The 21596-nt window shown below is 40.9% G+C and overlaps 1 long non-coding RNA gene across 1 annotated transcript in view; it reads left to right on the top strand.

Moving 5' to 3' along the window:
• The window catches only part of LOC136379916 (uncharacterized), a 65065-nt gene that overhangs the window by 36721 nt on the left and 6748 nt on the right, over positions 1 to 21596 (top strand). Inside the window, exons 2-3 of the long non-coding RNA XR_010746819.1 lie at positions 13155 to 13308; positions 13956 to 14076. This is a non-coding gene — a long non-coding RNA (uncharacterized lncRNA). The remainder of the gene's footprint in view (positions 1 to 13154; positions 13309 to 13955; positions 14077 to 21596) is intronic.

Genomic DNA, 21596 nt, shown 5'->3' with positions numbered 1-21596 from the left:
GTTAAAAAAGCGAAGTAAAAAACACTCAAAGTGCCACAAAGAAAAATTTGAGTCCCAAATAAAATAATTTGTTCGTGGTTGAGGATTGAATCAGAGAAAAAATAATGAAGAAAAGAAGAAACTAATATAGAGGGAGAAAAAAAGAAAGAGGAAAAAAGAACAAAAAGAGAGAGAGACAGAGAGTTAAGGTTTTTGGAGTGCAACCCTGATAGATAGCAAGGAAGAAGAAAGGAAGAGAAATGGGAGATGTAACACTTATTGGTAGTGTAGTTCAAGAGGAGGAATGAGTAAGACTGGCAGAGAATTAAACGACCAAAGTGGAAGAAGGAGAAAATAATCAAGACAAGAAGATGAAAGGAACAAACGAACAAATAAAATAAAATGGAAAAGGTTATAAAGTCTATGGATTTTTCTTGATTTTGAGATGTTATCTTCTTGCTTTTTCTTTTTTCTCCCTCTTCTTGGTCAGTGACTCTGTGGTACGCTTAGGTAGAGGTTTGCAGTTGATAAGTCTCTATGGCAATGTCATATCCTAGGCTTCAGTCTCGTTAACAGTCGAGGCTCATTAGCATTTGCAGACTACGACAATGAGAGTCCGTTTTCCTGGAGCCTCTCTCCTAGTCTTTCCTTCCTGAATTAGCAGCCTGATGATCCTGCTATGGGGTTGCTGCTGCCTCTGCATGGAGAGTAAGAGGCTTTAAGAGCTGGCAAATCCCCACTCTATCTCCACTCAGCGCAGGGCTCTGGGTAAGGCTCTATCGGTCAGAGCCGCTAGTATAATCAGGCAGGACTGGGAGCCAATTCTTTTCAAGCTTTTTTTTCTATGCACCTCTAGGCATGTCCAGAATACCTCAGTGCTGTGTGGGACCACTTTCCCCAGGCTTTTTGCAGTTTGTATCCTGTTTGGCTGGGTATAAGATGCCCTAGTTGCTGTTTGCAAAGCAGGAGGATTTACAAGCTGCCAAATCCCTCTTTTTAACAAATAGCCCTGAGTATGAAAGCTCTGCCTATCAGAAGTTGCCCCCACCCCTATGTGCATAGCATAGCAAGAGGCACTAAAAAATACCATGCTTCTTGTCTTAGATCACTGAACTGAGAGAGATCTTGTCAGGGTCCATAGGTCATTTGGGAGGCAAGCAGACTGCGGGTTGAGCTAATCCTTCCTGAGTCTGTTAGCTTGTATGGCTGGGTGAGGCACCCCACCCACCCAGAGAAGTTTGAGTGTAGGGAATTTCCCTTCCACGCACTTCCTGCATGCCGCTCTTCAGAGTGCAGGGACAACATCGAGACTCTGGTCACAGCCCATGCAAAGGCCTCTGATGTTGACCCTTTGTCAGTGAACACGGGTGCCCACTCCTTGGTTGCTAGGAAGAACCTCAGTATTCATGCTCGCCGACCAGGATATCAGGTGGCTGCCTCTCTCCCCGGGTGAGGTGCCCTGCCCGCCCAGAGAAGTTCGAGCATAGGGAAGTTTGCTTTTGCGCTCCGCTCTTCAAGGGTGCAGGAGCACCCTCAGGGTGCAGGGGATACCCTGAGACTCCAGTCTTGGCCCACACAAAGGCCTCTGACTCTGCCCCTCTGTCCAGTAACACGGGCGCTCACTCCCGGGGTGCTCAGAGGGACCTCTCTCACTCTATCCAAGCTCGCTGACCAGGATATCAGGGCTGATGGCTGCCGCACTTGCCTTTCTTTGTCTGAGTTTGGTGCGAGCTTTATCTTGTGTTGACTGGGTCACCACAAGCACAATTTTTCCTCGGCTTGGACATCCATGCCACAGCCTGGCTCAGATGTTTGTGCCGCAGCCTGGCTCTATTCACCGACCCTTTGCCTGCCTTAGTTTCTATACGCTCAGTTCCAAGTGAAAGCAGCCCTTGTTTAGGTTAGTGAGGAAGGCGGAGTGTTCCTTTCTCCGTCCTATTTCCTTTGGGGTTGATTATATATTTAGTCAATTTTTTGCTTGATTATACCTTCATGTTCAGTGTGGGACTTCTAGACGATCCAAGGAAAAATTTTTCTGTCTCTGGTTGAAGAACTTGTCGAAATTTTGGGGAGATATATTGGTATCGCTCCTTATGGTGCCATTTCTCTGACATCACTTCCCTTAACATTTTTTTATAGCATTTGTTTGGTTGTATTGAATTCCTTGAGTTGTTTTTTTTTTTTTTATCTGGGAAGTTTTTTATTTCTTCTGCAATTTTAAATGATAGCCTTGCTGGATAAAATAGTCTTGATTGTAATCTCTTATTCTGCATTGCTTTGAATATTTCTTGCCATTCCCTTCTGGCCTCAAGTGTTTCTTTTGAGAAGTCGGATGTCATCCTTATGGGGACTCTTTTGTAGGTGATAACCTTTTTTTCTCTAGCAGCTTTTAATATTTTCTCTTTATCACTTAGCTTTGGTATTTTAATTATGATGTGTCTTGGTGTAGATTTCTTTGCGTTTCTCTTTAATGGAATTCTCTGTGCTTCTTGAACTTGTGTCACTTTTTTCTGCATGAATTTATGGAAGTTTTTAGGTATTATTTGATTGAACAAAATTTCTATTCTTTACTCTTTCTCTTCTTCTTCAGGAACCCCTCTGATACGAATGTTATTTCTCTTCATGTTGTCACAGAGCTCTCTTAGAGTTTTCTCAGACTTTTTGAGTTTCTTTTCTTTTTGCTGCTCTGCTTCCATGCCTTCATTTATCTTGTCCTCTACCTCGCTGATTTGAACCTCAGCTTTATCCATCCTGCTTTTAATTCCTTCCATTGTGTTCTTCATTTCTGATATTGTAATTGTCTTTCCTGACTGATTCTTTTTTATTATTTTAATGTCCTTTTTTATACTTGCTATCTCTTTATTTAGTTGTTCATTATGATCATCTATTGTTGTTCTAAGATCTTTGAGCATCCTAAACAATCATTATTTTAAACTCTGCATCTGGTAATTTGGTTATATCTGACTCATGCAATTTGTTTTCTGGGGATCTCTCTTGATTCAGTTGGGTTGCATTTCTCTGCCTTCTCATTTTGTCTGTGTATAAGAAGGGTGTGGCCACTGTAGTCCAATGGCATGGCCTTTGTCTTCCCTTGGTGTGGTCTGTCTGCAAGCCCACCAGCCCCTCTGCCGCTGCCTCAGGCATTCAGGCATTTGGGTATGGGCGTTGCCAGCACTTGCCGGCTGTGGCTGTATCTGCAGTTTCTGCCTCTCCTCCATGGGAGTGGCTGTGTTCATGTGCCGAGATCTACAAGCCTTGGCCTTTGCCTTGCCACCACTGGTGGAGCTGTATGCCATGCCCAGAGCCGCAAGAATTGGCACTGTGGGCTGGGGTGATCACTTTTGCTTAGGAGTGGGTCTTGGCCTATTTCTGGACTTTTGCCCTGCTCCTATGGGCGGAGCTGTGCTTGTGAGTTGGGCCTCAAACCCCTGGCTCTGTGGGCCGGGTGGAACTGCATGCCCATGCTCAGCCACGGGTCTCTGCAGATTCCAGGCTTTTGCCTTTCCCCTGTGGGCAGGATTGCAGGACTGCTTTTGTGCGCCCTTTTTGCCCCTGCTGGGTGAGACTGAGCTCACGCCAGGCCTCTGTCATTGCCATCCTGGCTTTCACCCCTGCTGATGGGACCTCACTTCTGCTTCCCACTGCCTCCCACCCTCTGGGTAGCCCTAAGCAGTGTGGTTGGGAGCCCTGTACATCAGACATTCAATACTGTATTCCTTAAGGCTCCCTCCTTCTAAGCGACTCTGCTCTGAGTGCTGCACAAGAGCTTGTTTGGCTGTTGTCCTGCTTCCCTTTGCTGGTATTGCCGGTTTCAGGGGAAATATTCACTTCAGATTTGGGAAGTGACTCAGCCCAGGGGTTAGGGTGGCTGTCCTTCAAAGTGTTTTTGCCTGTGCCTCCTAGATTACACTCTCTTTCTGCTACTCCAGTCCTCTCCTTTCTCCCCATCCCCTGGAGCCCTGGGTAAGTGGTTGTAAAAGAGTTTGTTTGCACAGTCTCTTTAAGAAGAATCCTGGGTCTGTGAAATCTGTCTCTTTCTCACAAACAGTATCCTGACTTGTTTTGCAGCTAAATACTGTCCATATGCTTCTTCTAGGCTCTGGGGCTGCAGGGTGGGACTTTGTTCCTGGGGCCCAGGGCCCTCCCCTCTCTGCTAAACTCACTTCCCGCCATGCAAGTCTCTCCGGGATGCTGTTTGCTCCTGGGAGCTGGGCAGCCCTCTCCACATTTCTGCTTTTTCTACCATTCTCAATGTGGCTTCTTCGGTGTTCCTTGGTTAAGGTCCTCTTAGTTTAGTCCAAACTTGGTTTTTCCAAATGATGGTTCTTAAAATTAGTTTGTCATCCACTTTGGTTCTGGGAGGTGCAACTTGGTACATCCACCTACTCCATCACCATCTTGCTGCCTCTAATTTTATTTATTTGAGTCCTCTCTCTTTTTTTCTTGGTGAGTCTGGTTAAAGGTTTATCAATCTTGTTTACCTTTACAAAGCACCAGCTCTTGATTTAATTCATCTTCTGTATTATTTTTTTTTAGCATCTATGTCATTTATTTCCACTCTGATCTTTATTATTTCCTTCCTTCTACTTCCTCTGGGCTTTATTTATTGTTCTTTTTCTAATTCTTTTAGATGCAGGGTTAAATTGTTTCTTTGTATTTTTTCTTCTTCAGGTGTGCCTGTAATGCTATGAACTTCTTTCTCAGGACTGCTTTTGCTGTGTCCCATAAATTTTGAGTTGTATGTTCATTTTCACTTGTTTCAAGGAAATTTTTTATTTCTTCCTTGATCTCATTGTTAACTCATTAGTTACTTAATAAGATACTATTTACTCTCCAAATATTTGAATGTTTTTCAGTTTTTCTATTAGTTGATTTCTAGTTTTATGTCTTTGTGATCAGAGAAGGTGCTTAATATAATTTTGATCTTCTTAAATTTTTTGTGATTTGCTTTGTGTCCTTACATGGGGTCTATCCTAGAGAATGTACCATGAACACTTGTAAAGAACAAATATTATGCTGCTTTAGGGTGAAAGGTTCTGAAGATATCTATAAAAACCAGTTGATTTAGTGTGTCCTTTAAGGCTGCTCTTTCTTTGTTAATTTTCTTTCTTGAGGATCTATCCATTGATTTTAGTGGGGTATTAAACTTTCCTACTATTATAGTATTGCTGTTGATCTCACCCTTTATATCTATGAAAATCTGCTTTATATATTTAGATGCTCCTATTTTAGGCACATAGATATTTATAATGGTTATATCTTCCTGTTGGATTGCTCCCTTTATCATTATATATTGATAGTAACCTTTTTAATCCCTTACTATAGCCTTTGTTTTAAAGTTTATTTTTTTAGATATAAGTATTGCTACCTCAGCTTTTTTTCATTTCCATTTGTATGAAATACTTTTTTTCATCCCTTCACTTTCAGTCTATGTGTGTCTTTTGTTTTAAGGTGTGTCTCTTGTAGACAGCATATGTATGGTTCCTGTTTTCTTATCCATGCAGCTACCCTATTTCTTTCTATTGGAGCATTTAATCCATTTACAGTTAAGGTTATTATTGATATGTAATTGTTTATATCCATTTTATTCTTAAACCTACATTCTTCTTTTTCTAATTTTGTTTTCCTTTGTTTTTTGTTTTTTTTACAACAAGCCCCTTTATGTTTTGTGCAACATTAGTTTGGTTTTAGTGAATTCCTTGAGTTTTTTTGGGGGGGGGGTCTGGAAAGCTTTGTATTTCTCCTTCAATTTTAAATGATAGCTTTGTTAGATAAAGTAGTCCTGGTTGTAGGCTCATGTTTTGCATTACTTTGAATATTTCTTGCCATTCCCTTCTGGCCTCAAGTGTTTGTGTTGAGAAGTCAAATGTCATCCTTATTGGGCCTTTTTTTTGCAGGTGATTGACTGCTTTTCTCTTGAAGCTTTTAGTATTTTTTCTTTATCTCTTAACTTTGGTATTTAAATTATGATGTGTCTTTGTGTAGGCCTCTTTGGGTTCCACTTCAATGGGACTCTCTGTGCTTCTTGAACTTGTGTGACTTTTTTCTTTATCAATTTAGGGCAGTTTTCACCTATAATTTCTTCAGTCAGGTTCTCTATCCTTTGTTCTTTCTCTTCTTCAGGAATTCCTATGATGCAGATGTTGTTTCTCTTTATGTTGTCACAGAGCTCTCTTAGAGTTTTCTCAGACTTTTTGATCCTCTTTTCTTTTTGTTTTTCTTCTTCTGTGCTTTCTTTTATCTTGTCTTCTAAATCGCTGATTTGAACCTCTGCTTCATCTAGCCTGCTGTTAATTCCGTCTAGTGTAGTTTTTATTTCTGATATGTATTTGTCATTTCTGACTGATTTTTTTTTATAATTTCAATGTCCTTTTTGATGCCTGCTATCTCTTTATGTCTTTCCATTGTTGCTCTAAGATCCTTGAGCATCCTAACAATTATCATTTTAAACTCTGCATCTGGTATATGGGTTATTTTCCATCTCATTCGGTTCTTTTTCTGGAGATTTCTCTTGTTGATTTTTTTGGATTGCATTTCTCTCCCTTCCCATTTTGTCTGTGTATAGATTCCTCATTTGGATGTGTTGTTTGTGTAGCTAGCTGAGTATAGGGTGGGTGTTGTCTTCCTCCAATTTCCAGTTGTGTTTTTTCTAGATCTTTTTGGGTTGGCATCAGCTGTTTGTAATCCATTGTGGGCTATTTGTCTGCTGCTACTGTTCTTTTAGCTTTTTGTGTTAGCATTTTCTATGCCTTAACTGAGTCAGGTGTGATGATCCCTTCCTTAAGATTCCACTCTAACAAGGATTGTTTTGGTCTCGAACTTATGCTCTTCGTATCTGGCTGCTGGATGTGCCAGCCCTGGACCTTTCTGGCAGAAACCTGGTGTAGACCAGTGGGGGTCACTGCCTATGACTGGCTCTTAGCAACCTTCTTGGAGATACAGGAGATCCAGAATTTGTGGCTTCCTCTGCTGGGCCCAGGTACTGTTGCATATATCGGTTGCACATCTAGGCTGGCTTTTATCTACTCTTGGCCAGTGGGTGTGCCCTCTGTATTCCCAAGGTGTGGGCTGCCTGCTGGCCTGCCACCTCCTCCAGTGCACAGGCATGTGCACTGCAGCATTGGCCTGCTGCCACGTGGACCATACTCACCAAGCATGGGTGTAATGGTATGTAGGCCAGGGGTGCAGGCCAGGTGTGTGGGCTGGGGGTGCAGGCCTAGTGCTGCCCCCACTGCCGCTGCCACCACTAGCACATGGGTATGAGCACCGCCACCACAGCCAGGCCTGCCCGCTTTTTGGCAGGTATTCAATGCATGTGGGGGGTGGTGTAGCCCAGATCTCAGGACTCAAAACCTGTGTCTCTGATGCACCCCTGCTTCTAAGTGACTCTTTGCTCTAGCTGGAGCAGGAGAGCCTCCAGTGGACAAATTAATTGCTTTCCTTTGCTGGTGTTGCTTCTGCCAGGAAAAATGGCCACTTTAGATTTGAGGAGTGTGTCAGCCCAGAAGTTAGGGTGATTGTCCCCTACAGTGTCTCTCCCTATGCCTCCGAGATTACACTTTCCTCTTGCAACTCCAGTTCTCTCCACCCTCCCCTCTCTCAGAGCCCCAGGTAAGTGGTTGAGAGCCAGGTTTTCTGTGCAGTCCCTTGAAGACAGAGCCTGGGTCTGAGAGTTCTGTCTTCCTCTTGGAAACAATAACCTGGCTCTTGTCTCAGCTGAATACTGTGTGTATGCCTCTTCTAGTCTCTGTGGCTCTAGGCTGGGGCTCTGGTCTTTGGACTGAGGAACCACAACTCTCTGGGCGACCCTTCCCTCTCCCTGCCGTGAGGGCCACCACTCACTCCTTGGAGCGGGGCAGCTCTTTCCATGTCTCTGCCCTTCCTACCAGCTCAGTGTGGTTCCTTCGGTGATGCTTGGTTATAGATTCCTCTTAGTTTAGTCCAAAGTTTGTTTTTCAAGATGATTGTTTCCAAGTTATGTTGTAATCCACTTTGGTTCTGGGAGGTGAGAGTTGGAACATCCACCTACTCCATTGCCATCTTCTCCTTTTTTTTAAAGAGTTAAAATTATAATCTAGGATGAAATGAGTTAACTGAATCACTAATGTTCTTTCAGAGTAGATTTTATGTTCATGTATACAGAGAACCTTGCTAGGATTCAATGAAAATGAAAAAGTCAAAAAAACTTATACCACTTATTATTATATATATAAAATTTTTTCTCCCCCTGAAACCAGAGATAACCTTTTAGAATCACTTCCTCAGAGGCCTTCACCTTCTCTCCTTCTAGCTCCTGTCCCTTCCCTGGGGGCCAGGTACATGGAATGCCATCTTCTCCAAGGATGTCCTTCATCCTGCCTTTGTATGCCCAAGCCCAGCATTCTCTTGTCAGAGAACTCATTCAAACAGCTCAAGGAAAAGGTAGGTCAGGGTGTTTCCTCTTTCTAAATTGCTCTGTGTATGAGCCAACCAAAGCCAGTTCATTAAGCCCAGGTAAGTTTTTCAGGCATTAAAACATGGGAAACATCAATAGTTAGAGACCGTTGAGAACTGTTTATTTCCCTACCCTCTGGACCAGAACATAATAAAAATGAGCTATAGATACATTCTGTTACATGCACAGACACTTGATAAAGCACCAGAATTTTCCCCCCAATGATTTCTTGCATTTTTATTCAGTGAAAACCCTTTTCTGCCCATCTCTTCCCACCCTCCACACCTTTGGCAACCATCAGAATGTTCTTTATATCTATGAGTCTGTTTGTTTTGTGTATTTATTTCTGTCTTTTTAGATTTCATATATAAGTGAAATTGTACAGTATTTGTTATTCTCTATCTTATTTCACTTAGCATAATACCCTCTAGGTTCATCCATGTTGTTGCAAATGGCAAGATATCATTCTTTTTATTGCCAAGTAATATTTCATTGTTTATATGTACCACATATTTTCATTCATTCAGCAGTGGACACCTAGGTTGCTTCCATATCTTGTCTATCATACATAATACTGCAATCAATAAAAAATAAAATAAAATAAAAGCCCTAGCCAGTGCCTCAGTGGATAGAACATCAGCCTGTCAAGCAGATATCCTGGGTTTAATTCCCAGTCAGGACACACATGAGAAGCAACCATCTTCTTCTGTCCTCTTCCCTCTCCCCTTTATCTCCCTCTTCCCCTCCTGCAGCCAGTAGCTTGATTGTTTCAAGCATTAGCCCTGGGCACTGAGGATAGCTGAGTTGGTCTGAGCATCATCCAAAGGCACTAAAAATAGCTTGGTTAGTTTGAGCATCAGCCCCAGACCAGGGTTTCCAGTTAGACCCTGGTCCAGGTACATGCAGGAGTCTGTCTCACTATCTCCCTTCCTCCTACTTAAAAAAAAAATACTACAGTCAACATAGGGGTGCATATGTCTTTTCAAATTAGTGTTTTTTCATTTGGTTAAATACCCAGAAGTGGAATTGCTGGGTTATATGGCAGCTCTATTTTTACAACACTAATATTTAATTTAATGTTTTGTATTTGCATCTTTGGGCTTTTACACACTTTAGTTTCCTCTGACTATTTTGAAGTGTTCCTTTGGTATTACTAGTAAGTATCTTAGGTATAAAATACAGTTCCTCCTGATCTGAAGCTAAAACTTGGTCTTTCCATCCTCATGCAAACCTCAGCAATAGAACAACACTTTAGGGTTATTCTAGAAAGTTTCAAAATGTTTTTACAGATATGAATACCTATGATGATCTCATTTATTCATTAATTTATCCAATGAACATTTATTGAGTGCTTACATCCTGAGGTGCCCACTCTGGAATACAGTGGTGACAAACACAGGCTGACTTCATCCTTTTTGTTTATTTAAAAATTTATTTATTGATTTTAGAGAGAAGAAAGAGAGAGAAGGTGGGAGAAGAGCAGGAAGCATCAACTCATAGTAGCTGCTTCTCAAAACCCAGGAAAGCCCAGGGTATTAAACTGGTGACCTCAGCATTCCAGGTTGATGCTTTATCCAGTGTACCGCCACAGGTCAGGCTGATTTTGTCCCTTGTGGAGCTTTCAATTTTGTGATGATAAATTAACTGAGCTGTTGTAGACACTACAGTTTTGAAAGATTTATTTTAAACACAATTTTATCATGTGAAGAATAGGTCAGGGAGCCAGGTAAAGGAACTCTGAAAGAGAGAAGTCTTGAAGATCTCTGTCTTTATCTTTCTGAAGACTGTTATATTTACATCTCCTAAAAATATTGTAGAAAAGATCCTTGTTTTCTAAGGGAAGTTAAACTAAAAAGATTTCTAAGGTCCTTTTCATATCTAGTGTTTAGTGAATTGGCAACAAACCAAGGATAGTGTCTCTCCAAAATGACTCAGAAAAACACAGACACCCCTTAAAAAGTACCTTGTGATTCTGTGTGACTGTAATGTAATGAGCTCTAATGAGCAGGCAGGTATGGTTTATGGCTATCACAGTATTGCTCATCCTTTATCTCTTTGTGCAAAGAAAGTCTGGAGACCAACAGAAAAGCATTATGAAGTTTTATTGATCTCTGCTTCTCACTGTGACTGGAGCCAGAGACTGGTTAAACTAATTGAGCTCAACTGAGCTGTTAACATTTATGCAGAACCTGCATATTAGCTTCTGAGTCTGCAGGGGTTTTCCTCTGACCAGGGATAAACATTGTACGTGGACAGTTTTGAACTGGGCTTGCTGGTAGTATATATATGAAACTCTTTTATTTTGTGAAATATAGCAACTTTTCTTACTTGCATTTCAGAAATAAACACATTTAGCATTTATTCTTGCAAAGTATTTTTCTATTTAACATTTGGTAATATCTCCTCTTTGTCAATAAATAAAATTGTGACTTCCTGCTTTGTTGGGTGGGCAATTTTATTTCCACTTTAGTGTGCATTGTGACTGGAAATATTTAAGAAGAGATTTGGTAGAAATTAATATTATAGGGCAATGGTTCTCAATGTGTGGTCTTTAGACCAGTGGTAACATTAGCTGTACCTGGAAACTTGTTAGAAAGTCCCCCCTGCTCCAGGTGGTTCTACTGCAAGCTAAAATTTGAGCACTCTGTATAGGAATATGAGCAGTGGTGGGATTTAAACAATTTAACAACCAGTTCTCTGTCCTAATGGCCATTTTAAGTATGTGGGGCAGCTGTGATAGGCTTGCTTGCTGGTTTACCGGCTGCAAGCAAGCCCTTTGCCTGATTAGTGTGTGAGCACATGGCAGCGCCACATGTGTATATAGCCTATATAAGGCTATGGGTATTTGTGCTCAGGGGGATTATGGATGGTGGAATGCCTGCCTATCACTGTGAGGGGCCATTTTGCTGTTTGTGTGCTGGAGGAGAACAGGTTTTCCCTTCCTGTGTGCTTGTCTGCATTGTGAGACTTTATTATTTTTTTAATTTTTTTTTTTTGTGTGTGTGTGAGATTTTATTAAACGGAATGGTCTTAATGCTTTCTGGCTCTGCAGTTCCTCTACAGTCTGCCCGAATCCAACGCGGACCTGCCTAGCCTCGGCCACTGACATTACAAAGTATAAAAAAATAATATAATGAAAGGTACTCTATTATTTTATGCATTTAATACTTAAATAAGAGCAATAGAACAGCAGCCTAACCACACAGTGGCACAGAGGATAGAGCATTGGACTGGGACATGGAAGACCCAGGTTTGAAACCCCAAGGTTGCCGGCTTGAGCTTGGGCTCATCCAGCTTGAGTGTGGGCTCAACTGGTTTGAGCACAGACTCACCAGCTTGAGCGAAGGGTCGCTGGTTTGAGCTCAGACTCACCAGCTTGAGTGAAGGGTCACTGGTTTGAGTGTGGGATCATAGATATGACCCCATGGTCGCTGGCTTGAGCTCAAAAGTCACTGGCTTGAAGCCCAAAGTTGCTGGCTTGAACCCAAGGTCACTGGCTTGAGCAAGGGGTCACTCATTCGGCTGTAGCCCCTGGTCAAGGCACACATGAGAAAGCAATTGATGAACAACTAAGGAGTCACAATAAAGAACTGATGCTTCTCATCTCTCTTTCTTTCTGTCTGTCTGTCCTTGTGTGTCCCTCTCTTTCTGACTCTCTCTGTCTCTCCAAAAACAACAACAATAGAATAGATACACAAAACTAGCTTATAAGAAAGAGTTTTAAAATATTAATGAATAAATATTAAAGAAAACCTGACAACAACAATAGAACTGTTATTTAAGATATTTCCATATTGCTTCTTGATTTGCATCCTCGCTTGCAATTTTTTTCACCTATGGACAGAATGAACATTACTACAGGTGCTTAGAATACACTGTTGCATAGATGAATATTAAAAAAAGAGTAAGGAATGTAAATTTGTGATTTCCATATTGGGTGGCTGCCCAGGTGTCCCCCTTAGAGAGAACCCTGATTATAAGTGCCATTTTAACAACTGGTTCACCGAACTCAACAAAAAATTAGGTATCGGTTCTGCCAAACCGGTGTGAACTTGTTAAATCCCACTGCTTAATATGAGCCTTAGATCAGTAGTTTTTTAGGAAAAGGAAGAGGAAGAGAGTATCAGGAACAGTTGGGTTTCTTCTTTTCTCAAGCTCACACTTTCTTCCCTTTCCTTTACCCCTCTTCCTGCTCCAAGTACTACAGAGTGAGACATTATCCTGAGAATCTGACACATTCTTTGGAGGCATTGGGGTGAACCATTGCACTAGATGAATGAAATTTTCTAAGAGACAGGCAGTCATGATGGAGTCATATCCTGACCTTGTGACTTTCTTATGATACTTGTTAATAAAGATGTGTAAAGGCTTCTGTCTTTGCCTCTACTGTAGATATACCAGTAGCCCTAACAGCTCTTATGAGTCTGAGATAGGCGAAGATGTATGCTGTTTTACAACCTTGGACTAGCCTCTGGTTGCAGATCTATCCTAGGAAACTTGAAAGTGTTTCTACTCTTTTCTGAAATAAAAGTTTTAATCATATTGTATAATGCCTTGCACTTTGGATTTCTCAAAGGTGAGCCATCCACTGGTGAGCATTGAGAAAAGGCAGTGCAGTGACTGGAGAGCTTGTGTGAGCACAAATCTTGGCTTTGCTATTTGCTATGTGTGTGACCTTGGGAAAGTTCTTTTACTCCTCTTGGTCAGTGTCTTTTTTTAATGTTTATTTTATTGATTTTAGAGAGGAAGGGAGAGAGAAGAAGATAGACAGGAACATCTATTCCTGTATGTGACCTGACCGGGGATCAAACCAGCAACCTCTGCACCCCAGGACGATGCTCCAACCAACTGAACTATGTGGCTGGGGCAGTCAGTGTCTTTATATGTAAAATCAGGTTAGTAATAATGGCTACCTCTTTACTAAGTTTTAAGCATTTAATGAGTTAATACATGTTAAATCCTGACTCTTTATAAATACTCAAAAAATGTTAGATATTACTGCTATGACTGTTGTGTAATGAGAAATTTACTTACAACTGTGAAGATAACTAATGAGAACACTAAGCAGGAATGAAAAATATGTGTAGCCTGTCAAGACGGAGCAAAGAAGCTATGGAACCAGACACCCACAGGTTTGATTTCTTGGCATGTATCTTATAGCAAATAATTTAGCTGCTCCTGAGCCTTGACTTTCTTATCCATGAAATAGAGATAATACTATCTGCTTTGTGGGACTGTTATGAGTCGAAACAAGAACATTTTGAAAGAGACTGGTGTGCCCAGGGTAAAGGCCATTATTCTTTTTATTGCAGCTTGCTTTTCTTGAACTAAGTTTTAAATAACTTCCCTTTCCTATAAAAATCTAGGGAGTCTGATTTAGAAAAAAAATATATAGGGTGGAATATATATATATTTATGGTGTATATATTGTGTGAAATGTATATACGCTGTGGAATGGCCCATATGCCAATTTGTTACTAGACTATGATTCATTTTTCTAAATTTAGTGTTGCCTTACTTGTATACTATTTGCTTTCCTCAGAAGTTTCTATGCTCAGACCCAGTCATAATCTGGGTAATAAAATAAAGCAACCTCACTTGAGTTCCTTTTTTGGAGCCACCACAGTCACTGCAGAAGGAATGTAAAGAAGATCAACTTTCTGGTAAGCAACCTTGGAATTTTACATTTGTACAAAGCTCTTCTATTCACCAAAGTTTTTTATATTTTATTTTCCTTTTTATTGAGGTACAATTTTGTTAAACAAAACCTTAAATACTGAGAGTTGTCTTGAAGGAAAAGGTTTATTGAGCCATATGGTAGCCAGAAAAAGGACCAGATTCTGGGCCAGACAGCCTGAACCACCAGCAGCGGGTCTACTTGGAAAAGAAACATGTCTGCTATCCTGGGGTTGACAGAGCTCTTTTACACAATGAATCTGGGGGAAAAGATATGTTATTTTGAAAGAATTTACATTGGTGCCCTGGCTGGGTAGCTTAGTTGGTTAGAAAATTGTCCTGATAAATCAAAATTGCAGGTTTGATCTCTAGTCAGGGCACATATAAGAAACAACCAATGACTACGTAAATAGGTGGAATAACAAATCAATGTTTCTCTCTTTCCCTTTCTCTCTCTAAAATTAATAAATTTAAAAAATTTACATTGGTTATAGATAAGAGGGAGGGGTGAAAGTGAAGTAGAGTAAGTTTTGGGATAAGTGACTAGCCTATAAGGAAGAAGTATTTGATAAATCTGGAAAGTTCATGGATAAGCAAGATCCAGTGGCATCTGGTGGTTGGTTATTCTTTCTAGATAACAGCTGAAAGAGCTGCCTTGAACTTGATCAGAGTTCAAACATGCATTCAGAAAAAGGAGCAGTTTTTTGTAGGTGGCCCTGTTAACTGTCTAACTTCCTTTTATCCTCAAACCTGCTATAATTTAACTTAGGATTTCTTAGAATTTTTCTCTTGTCAATTTCTATATGGTGAAAGTTGTAGGTATTTAGTGTGCATTCAATTAGTCCTGACAAATGTGTATGATTTATCAAGGTATAGAATGTTTCCATCCCCCTCCCAGAAAGTTTCCTCATTTTCCTTCTCAATTCTCTCCACTTCAGCCTTTTGAAAATACTACCCTGATTTCTATCATTGGTTAGCTGTTCCTGATAAAAAACTTAATATAAATCAAATCACACAGTATTTTGTGTTTCTTTTTTCCCTTAGTATCATGCTTTTGAGAGACATCTGTGTTGTTGTATGTTTCAGTAATTTATTCCTTTTTGTTGCCAAGTAATATTTTATTGTATGGATATACTATAATTTGTCCATTATCCTGTTGAACACACCTGGGCTGTTCTCATTACTTCTTTTGATCATCAGTGTAATGAGGTTGGATAGGTAGAAAGTTCCAGTACCTTCGTTTTCCAAATTAGGAAGCTGGGGCTCAGAGAAGTGAGGCAACGTGAAGTCCCACCGCTGGAAATGATGAGTCCAGGAGGAGGATTGAGCCTTTCAGACCCAGGGCCTCTGCTTCCCTCCCATTTTCCAAGGCCAGTTTGCTTTTGGTCTTTATCGGGAGTTCTGCCCCATATGACTCCAGGATTCCATCTGATTCTGCCTCATCTTTGACTGAAAAAAACTCAGAACACCAAATTTCAGGAATTCAGCCCTACTCTGAGGTTGCCCTTGGCAAAGCCTTAGTTTTTTTAGGTGGAGTGAACAAATTTCTGAGGCTGACCCAAGATGAACCAGACAGAGCAGAGGGTCTATATCAGTGGTCCCCAACCTTTTTTGGGCCACGGCTGGTTTAATGTCAGAAAATATTTTCATGGACCAGCCTTTAGGGTGGGACAGATAAATGTATCACGTGACCGAGACAAGCGTCAAGAGTGAGTCTTAGACGGATGTAACAGAGGGAATCTGGTCATTTTTAAAAAATAAAACATCGTTCAGACTTAAATATAAATAAAATGGAAATAATGTAAGTTATTTATTCTTTCTCTGTGGACCGGTACCAAATGGCCCATGGACCGGTGCCAGTCCGCGGCCCAGGGGTTGGGGACCACTGGTCTAGATGACATTGGGTTATAGACCTGAAGATGCTTTAGGAAGACATGTCTTCCATGGTGCAAAGGGGAAATAGGATGCGTGTGTAATAGACAGGCTTTGTTCAATCCCAGCTCTGCCACACATTATCTGTGGGTGCTCTCAGGCAACCCAACCTAAGTCTGTCTCTCCATCTGTAAAAGTAATAGTTTAATGCTCCCCCCCAGATCCTGGTGAGAAGTTCCTGATGTAGAACTTGCCTTTCTTCATTCTACCAAGGATGCCCTTGACCTTCTGGGATTTCCATTGTATGAAAGAACTAATCCTCCCTTCATTGCTGAGACACTATTCATTATTTATAGACTCTCAATAGAGATAAGAAAATTTACTTGTCAGTCAAGTCCTCAAAACTATAAAGCACTTAGGAGGGGCATAGTGAGATCTGTTTGCTTTAAAAGAGCCGAAAATAGGAATACAACCAGTATTTTTTTTTAGTCACTTTTTTTTTCTCACCCCTTCTCCAGAAAATGGTAAACATCTGCAAGAAGATACCTTTGTTCAGGCTGCTAATTAGGCTGTGGTTAAAGAAGACCTGTAGGAAAAGCAAAAGGAAACAATGTTTTACTACTAGGCTCCCAGCTCCCCAATTCTGGGTATTTAATTAACCCTTAAATTGCACTCTGTGTCACATTCCTCAGGATTTGATGTAAAATTTGATGAGTTCAGTTTTCTAACAATTTATATGGATGCAAAGATTTTAGTAAAAAAAAAGTGCTATCTATGTGCATACAATGTAATTTGAGATTAACTATGTATCTAGACAACCTTACAGTCCATGTAAAATTTGTATCCTACTGCACAATGTTTTGGTGTGTTTTAATATAAGCTTATTTCAAATCAACAATGTACTTTAAGTCTTCAAGTAGAAATAGGTGTTTCCAAATAACAAACCCTTGACGTGTGACTTCAAGTACCGCGTAGATGACTCCCATACTCATCCTGGTGCACAGATTCCATCTGACAGTAGCATGCAGAAGAGGATACTTTCTGCTAAGTCCTGCGAAGGCTCTTGGCCTCTGTTCCTTGGTGATGTCTGAAATCCCATTTGAAACAGTGTTCTTTTATGCTTTGTGTTCTTGACAATACAGCTGGGAAGGGGAGCACAGTCTATTTACTCACACTTCCGCAGCATCTAGTGATAGCTCAAGGAGAGCATGCATTTAAATAGTGGCAGTTGCATAAAAATTGGTGATGGGAAAAGTCATAAACAAAAATCGAGTGGTAGTTCTATATTTTAGAGATGAGGACACCAAAATAATTACCTGTAAGTTATGGGACTGGTTGATGAACTCCCAGGGTGTCTGTACCTTATTTATTTCTGACTTAATAGCCTAGCACATAGAAGTACTAAATAAATACTTGTTAAATGAACAACTAGGGAAAGGAGACTTTACACTGTGGCCACGGCAGTTTCTTTTTTGGGGAATCAGGTTTTCAGGGTCTCAGAAGCAGATTTTTATGAACTCAAAGAGGATCTGGGGTCCTGTTACTACTTCTCTCCCTGGAACCAGGGTTGAAGTCTTGCCTTTACTGCATTTCTCTGCTCCGAACCTGTGTGTTCTTCCTTTGCAAGGTCTTTCATATTTCTTTATTTCCTCTGCCCTTCTCTGCTTGGACCCTGGTGGTTTCTCTGTGGAGAATTATACTAGATTTCCAGTTGGTCTTTCTGCTTTCAAAACACTTTCCCTCCAACTATGGGCTATCTACAGAATAGTATTACTAACTCATGTTTCATATGAGTAACCCCTGCACCAGAACCTTTATGATGGCTGTGACCCATTGAATTCAGTTGAACTTCTTCCCTTGGTATTAAAAACCTTTCTGCTTTCATGTAAACCAGGGGTTGGGAACCTTTTTGGCTGAGAGAGCCATAAACACCACATATTTTAAAATGTAATTCCGTGAGAGTCATACAATATGTTTACACTAAATACAAGTAAATGTGTGCATTTTATGTAAGACCAACACTTTTAAAGTACAATAAGTCTCTGAATTCTTTTTTTATCATATTTTTATTAATTTTAATGCAGTGACATTGATAAATCAGGGTACATATGTTCAGAGAAAACATCTCCAGATTATTTTGACATTTGATTATGTTGCATACCCCTCACTAAAAGTCAAATTCTCTTCCGTCACCTTCTATCCGGTTTTCTTTGTGCCACTACCCTCCCCCCACCCCCTCTCTCTCCTTCCTCACCCCCTCCCCACTCTCCCACCCAACACTCATTATCATCAAATTCTTGTCCATGTCTCTGAGTCTCATTTTTTTTATGTCCCATCTATGTATGAATTCATACAGTTCTTAGTTTTTTCTGATTTACTTATTTCACTCCATATAATGTTATCAAGGTCCATCCATGTTATTGTAAATGATCCAATGTCATCATATCTTACGACTGAGTAGTATTCCATAGTATATATTTACCAAAGCTTTTTAATCCACTCGTCCACTGACAGACACTTGGGCTGTTTCCAGATCTTCGCTATTGTAAACAATGCTGCCACAAACATGGGGGTGCATTTCTCCTTTTGGAACAGTGCTATGGTATTCTTAGGGTATATTCCTAAAAGTGGTACAGCTGGGTCAAAAGGCAGTTTGATTTTTTATTTTTTGAGGAATCTCTGTACTGTTTTCCAAAGAGGCTGCACCAGTCTGCATTCCCACCAGCAGTGCAGGAGGGTTCCCTTTTCTCCACATCCTCGCCAGCACTTATTCTGTGTTGTTTTGTTGATGAGCGCCATTCTAACCAGTGTGAGATGATATCTTATTGTGGTTTTAATTTGCATTTCTCTAATGATTAGTGATGTTGAGCATTTTTTCATATGCCTATTGGCCATCTGTATGTCCTCTTTGGAGAAGTGTCTATTCATTTCTTTTGCCCATTTTTTTTTTTTTTTTTGTATTTTTCTGAAGCTGGAAATGGGGAAGCAGTCAGACAGACTCCCGCATGCGCCCAACCGGGATGCGCCCAACAGGGATCCTCCCGGCATGCCCACCAGAGGGCGATGCTCTGCCCCTCTGGGGCATAGCTCTGTTGCATCCAGAGCCATTTTAGTGCCTGAGGCAGAGGCCACAGAGCCATCCTCAGTGCCCGGGCCATCTTTGCTCCAATGGAGCCTTGGCTGCGGGAGGGGAAGAGAGAGACAGAGAGGAAGGAGAGGGGGAGGGGTGGAGAAGCAGATGGGTGCTTCTCCTGTGTGCCCTGGCCGAGAATTGAACCCGGGACTCCTGCATGCCAGGCGATGCTCTACCACTGAGCAAACCGATCAGGGCTTGCCCATTTTTTGATTGGATTGTTTGTCTTCCTGATGTTGAGATTTACAAGTTCTTTATAAATTTTGGTTATTAACCCCTTTTCAGACGTATTGTCAAATATGTTCTCCCATTGTGTAGTTTGTCTTTTTATTCTGTTCTTATTGTCTTTGGCTGTGCAAAAGCTTTTTAGTTTGATATAGTCCCATTTGATTATCCTGTCTTTTATTTCACTTGCCGGCAGAGATAAATCAGCAAATATATTGCTGCGAGAGATGTTGGAGAGCTTACTGCCTATGTTTTCTTCTAAGATGCTTATGGTTTCATGGCCTACATTTAAGTCTTTTACCCATTTTGAGTTTATTTTTGTGAATGGTGTAAGTTGGTGGTCTAGTTTCATTTTTTTGCAGGTAGCTGTCCAATTTTCCCAACACCATTTGTTGAAGAGGCTGTCTTTACTCCATTGTATGCTCTTACCTCCTTTGTCTAATATCAGATGTCCATACAGCTATGGGCTTATTTCTGGGTTCTCCGTTCTGTTCCATTGATCTATGTGCCTGTTCTTATGCCAGTACCAAGCTGTTTTGAGTACAGTGGCCTTGTAGTATAACTTGATATCCGGAAGTGTGATACCTCCCACTTTATTCTTCCTTTTCAAGATTGCTGAGGCTATTCATGTTTTCTTTTGGTTCCATATAAAAAAACCCTGTTCTTGACAATCTAGTTATATTACATTTCTTCATGCCCCAGGAAGTGGTATGAGAACAGTTTGCTAAAAGGTCAGATTACCTTTGACACTTAATGGTAATCAGCTTAAGGGTGGGGGATATATCTTGTACATCTTTGAATTTATTCTCTAACACAGCAAGTACCCCTGTATAGATGCTCACCAGAAAGTCCAATTTCAGCTTCTCCATGGAGTCCTCAGGCAGGCTGTCCCTGATGGAGGGCTGTCCCTGTTGCTGGGACAAGAGGAGGAAGGGTATATGAAAGAGTGAGGAAGGACTGACAGTGATGTGCAAGTTGGAAGAGCTGATGCTGAAGACACATTGTATCTGCTTACACTTCTCAGAAGTGTCAGATCACTGTGGATAGTCAAATATTCTCTGGCATGGTACAACCGCAGGCTTACTGCAGTGTGAAAGACTGGTGTGTGAAAGAAACACACTGGGAAAGGTTTACACCAATGTCAGGGAGAGGGCTCAGGTGGGTGAGAACCCCAGTGAAAACCAGCACACAGGTCACTGGGTTGAAAGCTGAGAGGTATAAGCCATGCTGAGGACCAGCTTTCCCAGGCTGGGGATGGATGCTCTTTATAGGGCAAAAATTTATTCAATATTTATCAGGGATTGTAGGAGGTAAGGTCTTATCCACATGTACATACTGATCTGAAATTTTCTTTTTTTTTTTTTTAAAAAAAGTTTATTTATTGATTTTAGCAAAAGAGGAAGGGAGAAGGCAAGAGACAGAAACATGAATCTGTTCCTGTATGTGCCCTGACTGGGGATTGAATCAACAACCCCTGCTTGTCATGACAATGCTCTAACCAGCCAAGCAGTCTGGCCAAGGCTGGTCTGAAAATATCAATAAGCATTAAGTTAATATAACCCAATGTTTGAGGAAGTTTGGCCAGTGTTTTCACAATTGTGTGTGTGTGTGTGTGTGTGTGTGTGTGAAGAGGGGGTTGTGGAGCCTGGGAAAAAAAGACGTTGCTGAGACTTCCTATAGACACACACCCAAGATCCTTGTGAAAGGCTCTGCTAATTCTGAACCAGCACCTGAGTCTAGGATGGCTCTGCCTTCAAATGTTCTTTTAACTCTTTCCAAAACAGAATCTATATTTATTATACTCTACACTTTTATTTCTGGTGCTCACAACACAGCTCTTTTCTATTACAACACTACTGTCATGGGTTTTTGTTTTAATATGAAACAGAACATTCCCCCCCATGTTCTCTCACATTCCTGCTTTGTCTTCTGTCACTTCCTGAGAACCTCTTCTGCACTTGCCAGGTCAGCCCTCAGAGTCGAACACCGAGGAAGGCTCTGTGGAGGAATGTAGTCCCAGAGGCATAAAATTCTTCTGTTTCTACCTATGGGTTTTTCATCGCAATTGCAATAATTCTGAAGGTTGTAAGAATTAAAATTCTCTTGAGAAGTTTTCATGTGTGGTAGATCAAAAGTCAGAGGTCAAATGGTTATTTTTAAGAATCTAATGTTTTCCAGTTCCGAACATTCTTTTCAAAGCAAATATGTACATTTAATACCTGCAAGTTTTGAATGTGCAAATATTGACTCAGTAGATGGATGAACCCAGGTTGAACA

Source organism: Saccopteryx leptura, chromosome 8, assembly GCF_036850995.1.
Source record: "Saccopteryx leptura isolate mSacLep1 chromosome 8, mSacLep1_pri_phased_curated, whole genome shotgun sequence".
NCBI lineage: Eukaryota > Metazoa > Chordata > Mammalia > Chiroptera > Emballonuridae > Saccopteryx > Saccopteryx leptura.
This window is presented reverse-complemented; position numbering and strand designations above follow the sequence as displayed.